This window comes from Vespa crabro, chromosome 5 (assembly GCF_910589235.1).
Source record: "Vespa crabro chromosome 5, iyVesCrab1.2, whole genome shotgun sequence".
Classification (NCBI taxonomy): domain Eukaryota; kingdom Metazoa; phylum Arthropoda; class Insecta; order Hymenoptera; family Vespidae; genus Vespa; species Vespa crabro.
In genome coordinates, this window is record NC_060959.1 from 3,185,645 (window position 1) to 3,206,688 (window position 21,044).

General features: G+C 29.6%; 1 protein-coding gene across 5 annotated transcripts in view; it reads right to left on the reverse strand.

The window, feature by feature from the left end:
* LOC124424326 (protein tincar) overlaps positions 1-21,044 on the reverse strand; it is a 225,844-nt gene that overhangs the window by 121,069 nt on the left and 83,731 nt on the right. For all 5 annotated transcript variants that reach the window (XM_046963224.1, XM_046963227.1, XM_046963225.1 and 2 more), the window contains one exon: positions 14,138-14,190. The gene's annotated coding sequence lies outside the window, so the exon portion shown is untranslated. The remainder of the gene's footprint in view (positions 1-14,137; positions 14,191-21,044) is intronic.

Below are 21,044 nucleotides of genomic sequence, written 5' to 3' on the forward strand. Positions count from 1 at the left end.
ACAATGCCGTCGCTTTAATTTATCATCGCTTATATCCCTCTCCCCCTTCCTCAGACAGTCAACGTAATTCTCTAATTATGCTTCAATAAGTAATCTCTTATTATTGGAAGATGCTACTTAACCTCGTTTCGAGTGTTCGCGAATATTTACATCTTTTCGTTTAAAAATTAATACACAAATTCGTATTATACAATTTCCACTCTACTAGTCCTTCTTAAAATTCATACAAAAAAAGAAGAAAATAAAAAAGAAAAAAAGAATAATAATAATAAATCATTAAATGATCCTAATGTGGCGTAAAGTAAATATAGTATGTACTATTTTACATATGTTTGTATATTTTCTGTTTCATTTTTTTTCTTTTCTTTCCTTTTTTTTTTTTTTTTGAAAAACTCGAAACGTGACTAACGTTGATATGTATATATCGCCAGTTGTATCGATCCTGTTGGTGGTCTAATCGTCTATCTCTGTCTCTCCTTTACGTACAACGAGGATGCTTGATAATGGGTTTGCCGAGTAATACACTAATTGATTTCAATATTCCTCTGCTCAAGGAGACAACTCGTAGTCAGTTTCGTGGTTTACACGTCAGTTCTACGAGCATTCCATTAGATGAAATCCTAACACAGATATACATGCACATACATGTCTTTCTCTCTCTCTTTCTCTCTCTCTCTCTCTCTTCTCTCTCTCTCTCTCTCTCTATCTCTCTCTCTCTCCTCTCCTTTCTTGCGAAAAGCCATATTGTCAGTGTCGTTCACCTAGAGGATATAATTACTCGATGTAGGCCTAATGTATAAAGCCGTATTTCACATGCCGCCAGAGCTTGCAGGCTCATTCACTTTCTTACACATACACATATTCACACACATATATACACACATATATACACATACAAATTTATACATGTATATATACGTACGTTTGTATACTACAACTTCTACAGCTTAGGAAATCATTCAATTTCGAAATCAAACGATGGACCAATACTCTAAAGTGCATTTTGGAATTGTATTATGTGTGAACTCTTCGCATAAGCCACTATGAATAACTAGATTGCTTTGGAAATTAACCGATGCTTGATTCTGTTTGAAAATATTTCCAAAAAAAAAAGAAAAAAAAGAAAGAAAAAATAAAAAATAAAATGAAAAAAGGAAAAGGATCGTGACGCGTTTCCTTAATTAAAAAGAATTCGTATTAATATTGGATATCACGTTATCAAAACCTTGTTATATCGATTTTTTCTGATTGATTTAAATCTTATCGTTATTGTTAAAACTTCATTAGTATTGAAAATATTAATATTCTTGTATTAATTATTTTCGCACGAATTTATACGTTTATTTTGTTTTGAAGAATTAATTCGGTATTATTTATATTACAACATAAACGTATAAAATTCTAGTATTAGTAATAATTCATATTAATTTGTAATTAAGTATAATATATAATTATTTAATACGTACTTAATACATTTCCATTAATTGTTGAATACCGTACCTTTTAACGTTATTTGAATCAATAAAAATTTTTTTTCAGTGACATATAATTATATAATTATAAATTTAACATATAATTATAAATTTAGAAAATTTAATGACATCGATCATTAGCAAATTATGATCACACTGGGAGGATAGATGACGGTTATGGTTGATTATAACAGTCAATGTATTAATAAATTTTTTAATCATTAAATGTATTCAAATAAAATATTTTTTTAAATATATTTATCATCCTGGTCTATTTATATAAATATATCGTCTGTTATGTCATATAGCAAAATCAAAGCAATGCCCTATGACAAAGTCATGTAAAACGGTAATACCGACTAATACGTATTAGCGATAAGATGGTTTAGAACTTGTCATCCGATTGGCGTGGGTCTCCAAATGGTTCCCTTTAATCTTTCCCACGAATTATACATCGATAGAACGTCTCTCGGATTCGTGATTACCTAATGAAACATACCTGGTGCAATATAGCCATACTGATATACAGGGTGGAACCATTTAAACGGAACTATTTTCTATCTTAAATGTTTTCACTTTTTATCGCTGTATGATAAGATTCTGTTCACAATTATAAAAAGCAAAATTAAAAAAATTAAATTAAATTAATTAAAAAAATTAAAACAAGCTTCTCGATTATAAATATTGCATCTAGTATGTATATTTCTTTCTTTTTCTATTCTTTGTAACATAGAAAATAGACAGAAAAAGGACTTCTTTCAAAAAATGTTGAAAATTCGTAGCATGGGAATACACTGAATGAATTAAAATGAAACAAAAAGAGAAGGGGAGGTCACGATGCGGTTCGTTGAAAACGAATGGACACATCTCTCTCTCTCTCTCTCTCTCTCTCTCTGTCTGTCTGTCTGTCTCTCTCTCTCTCTCTCTCTCTCTCTCTCTCTCTCTCTTCTTTTTAAGCTGCCATCGATCCATATTTCCTAAGTGGCTTCCGTCAAAAATCCCTACGAGCGAAATTTTATTTCGTTTTCCGTCTGGCTGCATCTTTTTTCATGGATTTACAAATTCGATCGAGAAAAAAAAAAATAATAGTAAAAAAATAAAAAGAAACGAAGAAGAACAAGAAGAAATAACATAATAACGTTCGCAATATTGATAATTATATTTAACTTATTATTGTCATTAACAATGAGGAACATTGAATGATTATTATGTAAACGCCATAAGTATTATTAATGACAATAGAAAATTTTTACACGACTCAAGTCGAAGAATTTCTATTCAAACATTTTCTTACATTATAATTAATAATAACATTAATTTTAATTATTGATCAAAACAGTTTAGTTTTTGTTTCTTTTCTTTTTAAGAAAATGTTCAAAATAAATATTTTCTTCCCATTCTGATACATATAATCCGCATCGTCGAAAAAAATTCAGTTTGATTCGCATTAGATCTTTACGCGAAATAAAACAAATATTTGTAAATTAAAAATTATAAGGATTAGGGTAACTATATATCAAGTATCATTCTTTTTTTGTTGAAAATTACATCTATCATTTCCTTTCCTTTGATTCATAGATTTGGAACACCCTGTATATGCACGCACATCCATACGAACCCACCCATCCATACACACTCATAGACACACCTAATACATATACGTACAAATATATATATATATATATATATATATATATATATATCATTTACGTGTCTGTATATATAAATGTATATGTTTGTAATCCGACAGATAAGGTGTCTAAAGCTTATATGATTTTCAGAAATTAAAGCAAAATAGAGAAAGAAAATAATAATAAAAATAATAACAATAATGATGATAATGATGATGATAAAATTAAGTTATATGAAAGTGACGAATATCTCACCGATAATGAGAGAATATTCAACTAACTCCATTATCCATTAAGCATTCCGTTGCCTCAGTAATTACCTATCGAGGAATTTCTCGAGTTATACGTCAAAGGGAGACGATGACGTATTTTCTCGTTGGGTGAAGGGGGGCGATAACGTTCGATACTTGCCCTTATTGCTGCCAGGTCTCCCGTAGGGCGACGTCGTGTTCAGAACACCCTCGGAATTACTTCGAGGGTTAGCACACTGGTTCTTAGAAAGGAAGGTTTCCTAACAGGACGATTAGATTCTAAACGGTGATTGGTTGGTAAGAAAGTTGAAAAGAAGAAAAAAAAAGAAGCGTCACGGTATTTTCTTCAATTTCTTCGTATAGCAAGTAAGAAAAAAAAGAAAAAAGAAGAAAAAGAAAGAAAGAAAGAAAGAAAATATTTCCTTAAAAAAAAAAAAAAAAAAAAAAAAACTTTCGTCGTTTCGATACTAAGGAAAAGAATGTTTAAGCAATAAATTTGTCCATCATAAAAAAGACATATATTTGCGTGTGTATATAAAAAACATTACAGATAATCGTGGATAAAATTCAATTGCAAATTTCAATTGAAATTAATGGTGGATTATTAGTAATAAAATTTTAAGATTATTCTAAGTAGTTGTAAAAAAATTCAGAAAACGAAAGAAAGGAAAAGTATAATTGCCAGATGGAGGAGTCGTAAGCGAAGGGTGAATTTCGAAGAAGGAAAAGAGGAAAGAAGGAGAAAGTAGAGGTTGCTCACGAAACAGGAAGCAACACAAGAATGATGTAAGCAAAGGCATTGAGTCTCTCTCTCTCTCTCTCTCTCTCTCTCTCTCTCTCTCTCTCTCTCTCTCTCTTTAATTCTCGTTTCTTCGTCGGATTCATTGCAAGGCATAAGTTTTCGTGTTTTAACGACGATAAGGGAATATTTATAGCAACCCATTCGCATAATGTCATCTCATTATGTAAATTACACCGCACGATAATGCTCGCTAATTACATTCTCGAAAAACTCAATGTATCGATATCTGACCCATAGCTTAATACGACATAATAACAACATAAATAATAATTGATTGAAAATTAAAACGAACCGAATGAGATAAAAGGTGTAAGCTAAGAAGAAATAAAGAAAAAAAAGAAGAAAAAAAGAAAAGAGGAGAAACGTATCCGCGAAAAGAAATCCTATATTTACGTGGGGAGCGAAGGTATTTCTGTTTCGCGAAGAACGCTTTAAAGCAAATAATTCCATCTCACGAATAGTATTTCACCGTTGACGCGTCAGAAACGACGACTTCGACTGGTTGCTTGAAATGCGAAACGCGAGACTAACTCGTGACAAAGGCATAATCGAAAACCGATAATGTCTTTTATAATATATACGCCATAAAAAAACAGCGTCTATTATCGGAAAACATATACGGCTTATCCTTCATTATTAAGCGAAATACTTGGACTTATCGTTTTCTCCAAAAATTATGTAAATATATTTACACTGCAGAGTTATTTATCCCATAAAGACTATCTTCTACAGTCGGTGAAATTTAAATTCATGCGAATATTCATTTTATATCTATTATTTGATAAACATATGAAAATTGCTAATATTTATTTATTTCCTTTTCTTTTCTTTTTTTTTTAAAGATATTTATTCGAACACTTAATAATATAAAATAAAGTTATCCGTAAAATGGATCAATTATCTCGCATATTTTGTTAAAAATGTTAACAACAAAAATTGGCTTCAGGTGATATTTAATAATAGATTTCAAGCGTTAAATAAATAAGGATTTTGATGGATTTTTATTAAAAATAAAAAAAATAGAAAAGATAAAAAAGATAGGTGACACTCTTTATATCGTGTTATACACGAGATAGAAAAAAAGTCGGAATTTCCCGCCAAAAAGGCATGATATAACGCAAACTATTTAAATCAATAATGTTTCTTCAAAATAAACATTGGTTATTTTTTGTCGAAATAATGAATTTCATACTGGATATTGTAAAATTTGTTATAAAAAAAAATCAATATTCATTTGAGAAATAATGTTTATTCGTAGTACTTTTTGATACTGATAGTACTTCCTCTTTATTTATTTTTTATTTATTTTTCTTTCCTTCTATCTTCCTTTCTTTCGGTTCTTTTCTCTTGTTCTTAGTTTCTTTCTTTCTCCAATGTTCTTCCGATCACTAGCGGTTTACGAAGGCAAGCCAGCGTGTAATCCACGACGAAAGTTTATAAACGGCGCACGCGAACGGGCCGACAGTGCCTCCGCAAAAATCGATAACGCGTTACCCACTGCTACCTTTCTCTCTCTCTCTCTCTCTCTCTCTCTCTCTCTCTCTCTGTTTGTCTGTCTCTCTCTTTCTCCCACTCCCTTTCCCTCTCCCTCTCTCTCTCTTTCTCTCTCTCTCTCTCCCTTTCTCTCTCTCTCTCTCTCTTTCTCTCTCTCCCTCTCTGTTGCTCTTGCTGATAAAACGTGCAACAGCGTAATATCCATACGCATCCATTGAAATTCCTATGGGTTAGAAAGAGGAAGGGAAAGAGAGAGAGAAAGAGAGAAATAGATCGTACATATTAATCGAGTCGCAGAACAAGCAATTGTAAAACGATTTTTCTTCCATTTTTTTTCTTTCACATACATGATCGCTATTTTACATTTTCATGATTTAACCAATCAGAGAACGATTTTCACAAGAATTTGTATAATTTGATAAAGATTAGATTAGCGTAAAACGTAATAACATAGCCATCATCTATCATACGAATGGAAATAATTTACGATTTATTATCGATTAATCGAGCTCACTTAAAAAATGATAAATTTAATTTAATCCTTAAAATCTATCATGAAAGAAAAAAAGAAAAGAAAATGAGTCATATTAACATTGTCAGGAGTAAAATTTCAATGTGGTATATTGTTCTTTATAGAAAAAAAAGAGAGAAAGAAAATTCAATTGAAAGTTTCGTTATTTTAATTTAATATCAAATTGAAATTATGAGAATTAATCTTTAATACGATTTAATTTTTATGATTGCGAATGACATTGCAATAGTTGGGAGAAATAATTTTAATAAAGTTTCTGAAAAGTATTCATGAATAGTATTCATTTTCGCCTTCACATCGAATAAATAGATAACATTTAATCGATGTGAATGATGCAACCTTCGAAAGAGAGTTAATTTAATTTAATTCTTTACATAAAATTAAATTATTTCTTAATATTTATCAGGCATTTTATTTACATGAATGATAATAATCCTTTAATATTGAAATTCAATTTAAATCTAATTTCATTAATAATTCTTCTTCCCTAATAATTCCTCACGATCGTTACTCTTGACCATTTATCTTAATATTATTCTGATATTTCAAAAAGTTTTCTATAAAAAACAGAAAGAAAAAGATATGGAGGGAGTAAAAGTCAAATAAAAATTCTTCTCATTTTTCAAAAAATTTTAATTCGTAAGTCAAAAATCGTACGTACCGATATGATCTAGTAAACCTTAATAATCCGGCGCGAAAACGGTTCTTCTTCCTTTCTCGACAGAATTAATTTCAGACGGGAATATTAATGCCTTTACGAACGCAATTAGTTTTGCGGACGGCCTTCGTCGTTGAGGAAGAGAAGACCACGAAGAGAGACCACTGTTCGATCCCTTTTCTCCCTTCTCCTCTTTTCCTCGTTTCGGACGGAGGGACACTTTGAAAGTCGAGTGGGTAAGTGGGGTGGATTATCGAAACGTTGCCAGACAAACGTGACCATCTAGGATTAAAACGTCGACGAAGGACGTAGTATATACAGGATGGTGTTAAAACGTTCAAAAGTATGAAATAATACCGGTCTTTCTCTAAACCTCTAATATCTAATAATAATTATGACAGATTTCTAATTCCATAGAATTTATATTAAAAAACAAGAGGAAATCCCGTTGTTATCTAAATTTCCGAACTTCGGTGTTCGGTGTTAAATGTTCATTCAATGATAATAATTGATAACACAAGATGTTTGTTCTTTTGAAAGGTTCTCAATCGGCGCTCGTTGAAAATGCATTCGTAAATAATTTACTACCAATGGTATACATAGCCAATTGTTTCTACTATTTATTTATCGAACTATTCATGTAAATTCTAAAGATTGTAGTAAGTCGGGATAACAAAAATTCAAGAGATAAATTTGAAAAACAAACGATTTACATGACACTCGGTTTAATTCTACTTGCTCTTGAGATATCTTTTCTTTTTTTTAAGTCGTAACTCAGTGTGGTCACTGTGTGGAAAGGGACACCGCACTTGGAATTATTTAACCCTTTCTCTACGACAGAACTAACCGTGGAACTTTGTCACTTCACGAACAGCTCTGTCGAGAAGAAATGGTTCATTTAATGTATCAAAACGAAAGAATAAGTTATCATAAAATTGCAGAAATTTCAAACTTCACTTTTAAACTGAATTTCAAACTGAACTTTGAACTGAACCGTCCTTTAAAGAAATAAATACAAATCGAAAAGGTTCGCACATTGTAAGATCAATTTATATGATTATTTAAATAAAAAATTGTGAGATAAAGAAGAAAGTCCTTAAACGTCATTTAACAAGAAACCATTATAATAACAAGTAACACCTAAAGGTTAAACAAACTCAGGTTGAAAATTTTGAATACATCTCCTAGCAATAACTATCAACAATTACTAAACAGATTTAATTAATCCAGTTATTAAATGAATTGTCAAGCAATCAACAACTAACGTACTGCATTAATTACGACTCATCAAATCGCATTTACAACTGTATCATTTATGAGTATATATATATATATATATATATATATATATATATATATATATATATATATACGTATCCTCCATCTTTTTTCCTGCACAACGATTCAGGAAAGCACTTTTTCCGACGTAAAAATGAAAGAAAAATATAAACGTAAACTCAAAAATAATATGAATTACGGTCGAGTCTAAAATATTATTCTTTTTCCATCAGTAATAATTTGGAACGTTTTTACTTCTAAATAAATTATAATAAATGAACTAAACTAAATAAATTATTTTTATATTTGCAATAAATTATCGTATTTAATACTCAATTGCGATAATAAAAATTCGTCATAGATATTAAAAATATTTCGTAAGAAATATATACGTGATGTCTTCAAGGTTTTCTTCCGCATAACGATACAAGCGTATTTTACGATATAAAATAAAAAGAAAAAGAATTCATATAAACGTAGACTCGAAAATGTTTTGTTAAAAGGTTATAAGAAAAAGAAAAAAAAAAAAAAAAAAAAATACGGACTGATTTACATTCGATATATGTAGATAGGTAGTACAAGAACAGATTGTTGATATTTACCCAACCGAAACTCTTCTGCGATGGAATCTTCGTCGATATTCCAATAGAGCAGCTAGGTTCATTCCCGTTAGAGTAAAACCGTAAATGAAATGCATGTTGGCGTATTCACAATCTGAAAATCACTCGCGGCATGTTGATATGAAATTGAAACCAACTTACCAATGATTACTGATATTAATATGATCCACATTACTATTCTAGACTATTTCAAACAGAGTAGTGTAAACAGATTAGATAAATATCATAAATCTGTTATTATAATACATACTATAATATTGAATTAAAACCACAATCCGTTTTTATCTCGTATCTCGTATTTTTTTTATAAACTTTTTAACGAATCATTTTTTAAACCTATCTTTATATAACATTCTTTTTTTCTTATTTTTAATCTATCTTTATTTTCTTTTCTTCTTATTTTTACTCTTAGAAAATGTTTACATCATTATATGAAAAAAATTAAATCAGATCGCGTATACAAAGCGTATACAAAGCGTATACAATATATACATATATTTTAGAACTCGCCTAATCGTTAATCTTAATAATTTGACCTATATCTTTAAGTAGAAAAAAGAATGTCTCGTTTAAATATGTTCAACTGGACGTTATCAACATATCAATCGATTAAATATTTTTTTTGTTCGCAAATTAAAAGAGAAACAATTTTGATGTAAATTTGATTACACCTTTCTTTCATAGAATAAACTTAACCTTGAATGTATATCGCTTTTTCTTTTTTATTAGAGTACATTATCAGATGTATGAAAAGTTTTATCATGAGGATCAAACGAATGACAGGCGCAAGAAATTTCCTATTTTCAGTTCGATATCGAACGAGAAAAAGTTTTCTTTTTTGTCTCGTTACACGTACATAACATACGTTCTTTCAACGCGCGTGCATGCATGTGTGAGTGTGTGTGCGCGCGCGCATCAACGATGAACTTTGTGACTGTTTAGAAAATATTGATTTTTTATATACACAGCAGTATTTGCTGATCGACGTAACGAGGCTCTAACGTTTAAGTATACAAAATGAACCAACGTAATGAGATCATGTAAATATCTCCATCGTTCGTTTAATTTAGAAACGACTAACTTCTGTATTCGTCTGATCAAAGAAAAAAAAAAAGAAACGGCTTGTTAATCATACTATTTGTTCTCAAAAATTAATTAATTAATTATTGTAATCGAAGTATTAATCGAGTTCGAATATTAAGTTCAAATTCAAATTAATAGTTTATCTAATTTTTTCTTTTTCTTTGTAGAAATAAATCAAGATTTCATAAATATCATGAATTATTAGAAATTTGTTATAATCATTTTATAAAAATTATATATGTTATAAATATTATTAGATATTAATTAATCTCCAGAAAATTCACTCTTTCAATTTTAATATTGTAATTAAATAAATAATAGAAGATGAATGTAAAAAAATCTTTTGAAAAATTCTATACACATAAGTAGATCGTTCGAAGATCGTATCTAAAACTATAAATTTATGTATGAAATTTAAAAAGAAGGGGGAATATACGCACGTATGTACGTAATAAAATTGTCCATCTTTTATGTAACAATACTCGTACATAACCATATACCATACACGCATGGCATGATCCATTCAATATATAATTGCTTTATATCTGGTTGAAATAGATGACGTCAGTCGCATCATAGAATTTCAATGCGTTAAATAAACAAAACGTTAACAGAGAAATGATCGCATTATAGCGGAATTATCCCGAGCCATCGCTTGGAAACCGCTTATCCGCATTTAACTTAACGCAAACGTGTACATAGATAATGATATACGTGCATGCATATATGTATAGTGTATACATGTTGAGTAAAACCGAAACGCATTATCGATTAATTATTATTCGTACGTACGTTTTTGAAAATAACAACGCAACCCGAACGACTAAGACGTTTGAAAATATTCAAATTTATTTGATAATAAAAATTTTCGTTCGAAAAAATAAAAGAATAAAAAATAAATAAATAAAAGAAAATGGAAAATATCAAAATTAATTTTTTTAAAAATGATATAACTTTTTCCTCATCGAATAATCGCAATTGCTGTTGCAGCTTTAATAAGCCCTGACGACACAACTACGTTGTTCTCGCTTAACTCGTGTTAGTTTCTCGCCACGTCGAACCAGGCTCAAATACGATTAGGAGAGTCGCTAGGAAACTCGACACGTTGCACTCCCGCTTTGCAACACCGACGGCCTTATATTCGGTTACACATACGTTCGATGTGTCGACTACACCATACTTACTCGTCAGCTCGAATTCGGAAAATATTTTTACGATACAACACTACCAAACGATAATCCTTTGTTGTCCCTCGATCTTTTATTTTCTTTCAGTGAATTACGTTTGACAATATTTTCAAAAGATAATAGATATTTTTTAAAGAATAATTATATATTTTCAATTAATTATATTAGTTTACAGATTAGTTTAAATGTTTGTAATACTAATCATACTAAGAAGAATAATTGTTGTTATTAAGCATATAATTTTTTGTTTCCATCCTTCATTGTTATTTAACAATATTTTCAAAAAATAATAAATAATATTTTTAAAAGTATAATTGATATTTTATATTAATTTTTCTAATATTTTATACATAGAGAATATTAGTCTAAATTAAATATTATATTTTGTTTTAGTCTAAATAATAAAATAATGACTGTTGTCACTTTACTATTCTTTCTTATTTTATAATATTTTCAAAAAAATAATCGATAATATTTTTTAAAAAATAATTCTATATTTTCATCTAATTATATTAATATTTTGTAGAAGATATTAATCTAAGTAATTTTCAATACTAACCGGATAATTATTATTGTCCATATACCCTTTATTTCCTTGTCCTTCATTGTTTATTATTATTTCACAATATTTTCAATAAATAATCGATAATATCTTTTAACAGATAATTTATATTTTCAACTAATTATTCCAATATTTTTTGGCGAATATTTTTTTAAACATTTTCAATGTAAGTCATTCAACGAAGGATAATTGTTGCCCTTTCATCCTATATTTTTTGCCCTCTCCCATTTATTGTTATTTGACGACATGCTCAATAAATTATCGATAATATTTTTTCAAAAATAATTGATATTTTCAATTAATTATTCTAATATTTTCTAGAGAAAGAATATTAGTTTAAGTTAAATAATATAATTGTTGTAGACTAAATAATAAGATAATTGTTGTTGTTACATAACCCTTTAGTCTTAATTAACAATACTTTCAAAGAATAATTGATTATATTTTTTAAAAGAATAATTTATATTAACAATTAATTATCCTAATATTTTATAGCAAATATATTTATATTAAGTTTTGACTAAGATTTCTATAAATATTTTAATCTAAATTTAGGCTAATATTTCCATAATTATTATTAATTAAGAATATTTTCAAGAAATAATCGATAAATATCTTTCTCAAAACGATTAGTAATAATTGTTCAATTTAGCATAAAATAATAGAAATATTTAAATCGTTCCGAGTAACCATCTTGTAAAATGTAGAACTAAGAGATTAATACTAATAAAAGATCTTCGCACGTGTGAAACGTAGTTACGTACGTTACTGCTGACAGGGTAACGTCTGCAATAATAATATCGTGGTTTTGCTCGAGTCACCATTCTTGGCGTTACATATCCTCAGTGGACGTCCGGATATCCGCACGTCACGTAGAGAAATACGCGCGTTACTAGTTGCCACGTACGATAACGTTAGATATATATATATATATATATATATATATATATATATATATATATATATACACACCTAATCTGTCTATCTAACCGTCATAGCATATCTATAACCGTTCTAACGAATCGAATTTCCCGACTAGTCTCTCTCGTCACTCTTAACCGACGCGAAATCGATTCCCGAAGAAAACTTTCGATCGGCCATCAACCACCGACTTAATACTTTTTCTCGTTTCCATTGAAACCCAACGAAATACGGAATTTTCACGCGTCGATCGTTTTATCTCAGCTCGCTAAACGATTATCGATACGCGTCATAAAATGTAAAATATGGAATTTTGCACGTTCGAAAGCTGGTTTCCGTGGGCATTGATAAGCCGATAATCGATCCATCGAGTTCTCGTGTGATTAATATGCGAATCATCGAAGCGAGAACGGAGAGACACCCGTGAAATTTATGTTCTCATTCTCGACATTGTAGCTTCTCGAAACGTTTCTATTTCAAGATTTATTCATATTTCAAGAATCTCGATTCTTCCGACTTTTTTATTGACCATTATATTATTCATTAGCAACGTTTTAAGAGCCAAATATTTTTTTCTTTCTTTTTTTTTCTCTTTTGTTTTATATTACCTTCTCAATACTCTAAATATCTAACCCACACGCACGCACGCACGCACACACACACACACACACACACACACACACACACACATATATATATATATATATCCAAATTATTTCATAAAAATTTGAAACATTAAAGAAATTTTTCTTCAAAATTTGTGCCATATTTCAATACTTTAATTTTTCGAACTACTCCTTTCGTGCAACTGAAACTACACTCATATAGTTTAAGATAACATAGGGATTTTTGATTTAAGGTATCCCGTGCAAGCGGAAATTGGTTGCCCTGGAGCGGTAATGTTTTATGAGCATAGGTTGACAGTGTAGTGCACTGGAGCTCACAGAAACAATATTTCATCGCGATACTTTTTCTCCCTTCATTTTTTTTTAATATTTTAAAAATATGTATCTACTTCAAGAGATATACAATTTTTTTATATGCATATCGATATATAAAAACAAAATAAGAAAAAAGAAGATAAAAAAAATTACTAATAAAAAAGTTAATCTTCTTAAATAACAATAAAATCTTTTTTTAAATAAAAATTATAAAAAACGCTATTTAAAAAAAAGAAAAAAATAGAAATAGAAATATTATATAGTATTTAATCTTTAATTTTCAAAAAGAAAAAAAAAGAAAAAATTAAGAACATCAAATAATTTCAATTTCAATATGAAATAGAAATAAAAAACGTGACGCGAAAGAAAATACACTTACATATTCGACGTATTCAAAGCGGTAATCGCTGTCTATTTATCTATCACTCTCACTTCACTCGAGCGACAGTAAAACGTTAGATACATCGTTTCCGGTTTTCCTAGTGCACGTACATAGCGAACGAGCGAGCAAGCGAGCTCGTGATAATTTTAAATACCAACATAGATTATAACGTTTGAACGCGCCTACGCGTTATACGTGAGTCAGGTCTTGTTTTTATCTGATAAAAGTTCGAACCATCGATGCTATTATTAAAAGATCTTTCTTTTTCTTTTTCTCAATTTGTTTTTTGTTTTGTTCTTTTTTTATATCTCGTTAAAACTCACCCCACAGATACGTTGCTTAAGTCGTTCAAGTCGTTCGAGTCGTTAGCGGACTTCTGAAACAAAAATCGAAAAAGATCTTTCAGATATGAGGGACAGAAACAGAGAAAGTGCAAGAAGGAAAGTAAAGTAAAGAAAGGAAAAGAAAGAAAAAGAAGAGGAAGGGAAGAGAAAGGAAAGGAACGGCTAGCGGTAGCTTAGGGACCCTTACGAATCGTTAATCTTCCATGAAGGAAACATTCGTACCGACTGACGGTACTTCGAAACTTGAAACCACCCCTCATAAGTCCAAAGCACCAGTCTCTTTCTTTCTCTTTCCTTCTTTATGTGGGAATACATACAAAGCACGAGAGAGAAAGAGAGAGAGAGAGAAAGTTTTTTCTTTCATAAAAAGAAGTACGAAAGGTACGAATTCAAAGATTCCTTTATTTCATTTCATAACGCAATTCCAATAACGTCTAACTATAATTACATTTATTTTTCCACCCCTCCCATAATTTTTCCACAAGTACATATAGCTAATACATAATATAAATTACGGAATTTAAATAAAAATAATTATTGAATAGAAGTAAACATTATTAAAGCAATTCCTTCTTTTTTTATATTTTATTTCCTTTTTTTTTCATAAGTACAAATACCATTCTTTTCTTATCTCTAATTTTATAGAACATACAAAGGTGACGATTTATACATGATTATTATTCGTTAATTAACGAAAAAACAAATGGATAGTAACGCTCGAGAAAATTAATTTGGCTATTTAATTGATCAAAGAGATGTCGAACCTTTCTTTTTTTTCTTTCTTTTATTTCCTTATCCTGAAAACACCGTCGAAAGGGAACGGAAAGGAAGTGAAAAAAAATGAAAGAAAAAGAATAAAAAAAAAGGAAAAGGAAAATAAAGAAGAAAAAAGAAAGAGAAAGAGAGAGATTTACCGCACGTATTTCCGTAATGGGATACACAAGTTAGAGAAAAAGACAGAGAGAGAGAAAGAGAAAGAGAGAGAGAGAGAGAGAGAGAGAGAGAGAGAGAGAGAGAGAGAGAGAATTCGATCGATCGTCCACCCCGTCTCATTGCAGACGCAGCTGCCTTGGGCCGGAAGACAAACGAGGCAAACACGACCGGAAGATCCTTCATCGTTGGTTGGTCCTTTTCCTCCAGTCTAGTTCGTCCGTTCTACGTTAAGCTACGAAAATCAAGCCAAACGCCATATACCCGAGCAAACCATGCAAGCACCAAAGAATTACGAAGATAACAAAGAAGAAAAGAAATAAAAAACCTGTGCTTTTACCACGATGGTGGCAATTATAGGAACAAGATTTGCATGAAAGTGAAAAAACTTTTTGTTTCTAGCCGGAACCATTGCATCCACAACCACCATCACTATCGGCATATCACCAACCCTCTCCCTCGTTTTTCTTTCTCTCTCTATTCACTCTTCCCCGTCATTCACCTTTTCGAACCCCACGATCGGGGCTTTCGCATATTTGAATATGAAACGGCCCTAGATTCTTTTTTTCTTCTCTTGCAGCGCGTGTAGACCGAGCTGAGCTATCGGCCGACGAATTAACCCTTCTATATGGGGTAGAGACCATGTGCTGCGACACAATTCCCCAATCAACCGCCTCTGCCCTTTCTTCTCTACCACAATTTTTTTACTTCATTTTTTATTTTTTTTTATTTTTTTTTTATTTTTCTTACAAAATAAAAGAAAATGTAATAAAAAAATCATCTGTTCATTACAGTTGTACAAATTATATCGAATAATTTTCACAACTAAAAGATGCAATCAAAATGTACGAAACGATTTATTAAAAATTTTCTTCAATCTTTCTAGTTATATAATAATTTTCTTTTTGTCAAGCAAATCGAGTTCAATACTTTTTTTTTTTTATCATATCGATGTAGGAGATGATCGTGATTTTCAGAACAGTTGATCTAAGATAAATATTCAAAATTGTTAAATATAAGTAACAGTATAAAAATGTATTTCTTTTTTATTAATAACTTCCTCAAAAGGTATATTTTAAACCTCAAATGGTTTAGTACTGTAGAACGTTTAGGATTAGTTTATATTTTCAAATGAAAGCGTATTGAATTTAATGACATACTGAAGGACTAAATGGCGAGTCGGCAGAATCAAATTTGTTAAGTCATTATGACGTAAAAGCCTAACTGCTTATACAAATAGTGAAGTTTTATTCCTTTTTATTAATGACATCGTAATTTGTTATTATGATTCAGTATCAACTGTCCTGTTTATATAATCATATTTTTGTTTCAATTATTCTATTTTAATTAGATTAATCAAGATTCTTTTAAGTGATTCATGATTTTTTTCCTGTATGTAATAATTTATTCTATTAATACTTCAAAAAGAAACTATACTTTCTTGTCAATTCGTGATTTCATGTTATTAATTTACTCCTGATAAAAAAGCTGCTTGATGGCCACTTTCCTCTATGTAATCGAGTAAAGTGGTTAATTGGATTCAATAAAATATAAAAAATAAAAAGAACATACCAAGATAATTATAAAATCACATGTTGTATCTATTCCACAATAAATTTATTACATCTTACTGAACATTCAACAATTTATCTTTAATACTCTGTCTCAGAACGAACATCAAAGCTTAAAGTGATCACTTTGCCGAAACTTCGACTATTTATCTCCCATTCGTAAATTTTGGTAGATAAAAAAAAAAGATATAAGAAAATTTATTATCATACTTTTGTAAACTGTCAGAGCGAGACGACAAATAAAGAAAAAGAAAAACAAATATGTCGCTTATCGATTATCGGATCAGTGACAAGAGTTTCTTTTACGAGCAGATATGTTATATCGCGTCGTAATGATTGAGCTAACATAAATTTGGATTATTTTCTTTATTGGATTAATAAACTTTTGTTTGATATTATTAGGAATATTTCTTTTTTCTTCTTATCTGCATATCGACCTATCAGTGTCAAATATATCATTAATTTTCTTCAAACATTTTTATCTCTACAATCTGTTTTTATTATTATTATTATTAAACTATACTCCTATTAAAATGTATACGTTTAATTATATTTCCAAAGTTTTATTTATAAAGTTATTATAAAAGAAATTTTCAAATAATAATTGTTTTCAATAAAGTTCATAAAATTCAGTATTGTGATTTCGGGGACATTCAATGTATTAGAAAAAGCAAAAAGAAAAAAAAATCGATAGAAAATAATCGCATACCCATTACGTTTATTCGTCGTATAGTGAAGTCACGTGTAGAATCGTAGATAGAGCACGTGCTCGAGTGCAGTGTACAAAGTAATGATTGTATTTTACAAAATTAAAGCGCATTATAGTGGTCGAGTATTCGTGTACTACACAATCCATCCACCCAAACATATAAAGATTCGTATATTTAAATATATACATACATACATACATACATACATACATATTTACATACATGCATGCATACTCACATACATAAATACATACATAAATACAAACATACATACATGCATATATATATACATATATATACACATATATATATATACACATACATATAACCCATGTTGAAGCGTACATGCATACATGTGTATATATATGCATATATAGTAATCGTATGGAGGAACTTCTGCGGTGTTCTGGCAAGCACCCAAGCGTTTTCCATCGCGGTAATATCGCGGCTAACGTTACGTTTCGTCGGCGTTCGAGCGTATGTTTATTTCAAAGCAACGCACACTCGCACGTTCGAACGCTATTTCTTTTTCTTTTTTTCTTTACTCTGTGAAAGAGAGAGGGGAGGGGCAGTAATACAACGAAAGGGAAAGATTTCTTTTTTGTTATTACGAGAATGTTTTCCAGATAAATGAAGAAAATAAACGAACAGTAAAAAGATCAAAGGTGAAAAGAACTTTTAAAGAAAATGGAAATTTAATATTCTAATTTTCTCTCTGATATCCCTCGATGTTAACTTTTTCATTTAACTGATAAAACTTTTCACTCTTAAATATTATTATAATATATATGTAATAAATAAAAAGCTTGTTTTAAACGAACGAAACGTATTAACGTAAAATCGTTATATTTAATTTAAATATTAATAATTAGGATAATTACGGATATACCCTGCGGAAGACGAGATAGATCACTTGGTGTCATATTTTATAATCCGATATACATGTCCATAGATATGATCCAATTTTCAGATAATTTTAATGATAGGACTGACAATTATTAACGAAATTCATAAGCAATACTATTTGTTTGCTTTCAATTAAGAAATTAAGTAAGTTATTTGCAATATAGACATTATTTAAATGCTCTCCAAAATTTTCTGCTTTTTCTTTAAATCATAATTCACTAACGATTTACGAAATAATAATGAACTTTTCTAAATACAGTACATTAACACTATGCCGTCGGCCGATACTACAGTGGTGTTGTACGCAAAAAAGCGGCCAACGGTCGGCGAAACCACAGTGATGTGTGCATAGTATTGCTCTGTTGCCAGCGACGGCACTTTAGTATCTTTTACATTCTGTTGGTGTTTTGTTTAGTTAACAATAAGTTACATACGTCAACAAGTTTTTTGTTTTTATAAGTATTTGTGCGACAAGCCAAGTAATCCGAATTAGCACTGCCGGCGCCAAGCGAATAAATTTTTACGAGACGTGCAGGCGGCAAAATGTTAATATAGTATTCAAAGATTATGTTGATAATCATGCAACGAGATATTGTAATATTATTGAAAAAAACAAGTGGATCATCATTCCCGGATTTTCGGAATAGATGGTTCGATTTTTTCGAGGCTAGATTTGATACATCGTAAAATTGTCCATTATTACTTTCTTACGATGTAAACGGCTACTTACTTTTTTTATTCTTTATGTTAATAATTTTTATAACACTGGTCAATTATCCGTTTTTTTAAATCAAGAATAACGACCAGAACAACGTGTGCCTCATTCGACTGAAGAGGATACAAAAAAAAATAAAGAATCAGAACCTGTCTCACCTATTTGTTCGCAAGCTATTAATAAAGATTCCTAGTGACAGATACATTATTCGCCATGTTAAATAAAATTAATACAATTCGCAGCAGGTCCTTACGTATAATTCAATGAATTAGAAAACGTTAAATTTTTATTATATATATAATAAAATATATAAAGAATAAATATGCTAAAAATATAATATAAATCATAAATAATAAATAATAAATTTTATATATATATATTTTATTTATTTATTTATTATTTATATATATATATATATTTTTTTTTCTTTTCTTTAGATACCGATTAAATTTACGATGTACTGAAGCTTCAAAAAAAAAGAAAATAATGTTCGTCACTCTTTAAATTATTCAATGCATCTTCGATATAAGACACTATCGAAAAGTGTAATTAGATTTAATAAGTCCGTAGATTATCGATCTTAGTCCTAACAAATATTCTACACGAATATTACACTCTCTAAGTCTATGCCAAGGGATAAAGTAGTAGGTTTTAACAGTATAATTGACTCTTCCCATTCTGTCGACTATAAATATTCATAAAGGGATGCTAAAGCTCGGTCGCAATGAAACCATCAACGAAAAGAATATAACATGAATCGGAGGTGGTGTTCGGTGGTAGTGGTGATGACGGTGAGGAGGAGGAAGGGGGAAGGGGGTAGAGGAAATGAGAGAAACGCGCGTAAAACGGACGTGAAACGAGGAAAAACGTATTGTTCCCGTTGAGACGCGTCATCCCCTATTCGGTGTTTTATGCGTCGAAAGAAAGAGAGACAGAGAAATAAATATATTTCAAGGATTTAAAAAGTATCGACGAAACATAAGATAAAACGTAATTCGCGATTAATCCATCTTGTATACGTTCCGAAATATTTACATTGGAGTCATCCCATGATGAACGATCCTTTTTTAAGTAGATTTCGAGAGATCAAATAAATAAATAGCTAGATCTCGTATATACGATAACAACATCCTCATTTATCGTATTTAAATGGGATATCTGTATTTAGAAAGTTAAAAAAAAAACAGAAAAAAGAGAAAAATCGATTTCACAGAAATATTTTCTTATTTCGATGATATTATTCTTTCGAAAATAACCTTCGTACCTTTTATAAGAAAATCCTAAAAAATTGACAAAGTTACAGTCATCTGACTCGACTTCGTCGAGTACAATATTATGTATAAGAACTTATCTTAAATTTTAAATGCTGTTTTCTCAAAACTATGTTTTTCAATCGATATAAATAATACTTTGAAAACTGAAAATTATTAAAATTTTTTATCAAAAATTTGACTTAAAAAATTCGACCTAAAAAAGAAAGACTATTTCTATTTTTATTTTTTTATTATTATTATATTTTATTATTATATTTTTATTATTTTTTTATATTTTTATTTTTTAATGTACTTTAAGAGTTTTTTATTCTTTTTTCTTAATTTTTGATAATATCATAATAAGATATTACTGGTACTGCAAACGTTGTACAAAATAATTGCTGCTTGGATCGACATCGATAACTTCAAGAAGGATTGTATTAATTTATCTATTGAAAAATACTCATTATAACACATATTTTCAGATATATTTAATGATTTTTTTATTAACAGAGTAAATTACTGGCAAAAAAAAGATCATAAAAATTTCCCCCTTGTTTTAGATTGTCTCAAATCATACGTGATCTCTTAAATTTATCATAATTCGCTTCAAACAAACGTTTTGTCTTTTCTATCAAGCCGATATTTTTTCTTTATTTTTTTTCTAAATTTCTTTTTTTTACATTATTTTTAAAAGTTTTCTGAACTATTTCGGTAATCATGAACCAGCTACTAAAATTAATCACCAATGTTAATGCAAAATTAAGATCTTCATTAGTAAATATTCATTACACGTGATAT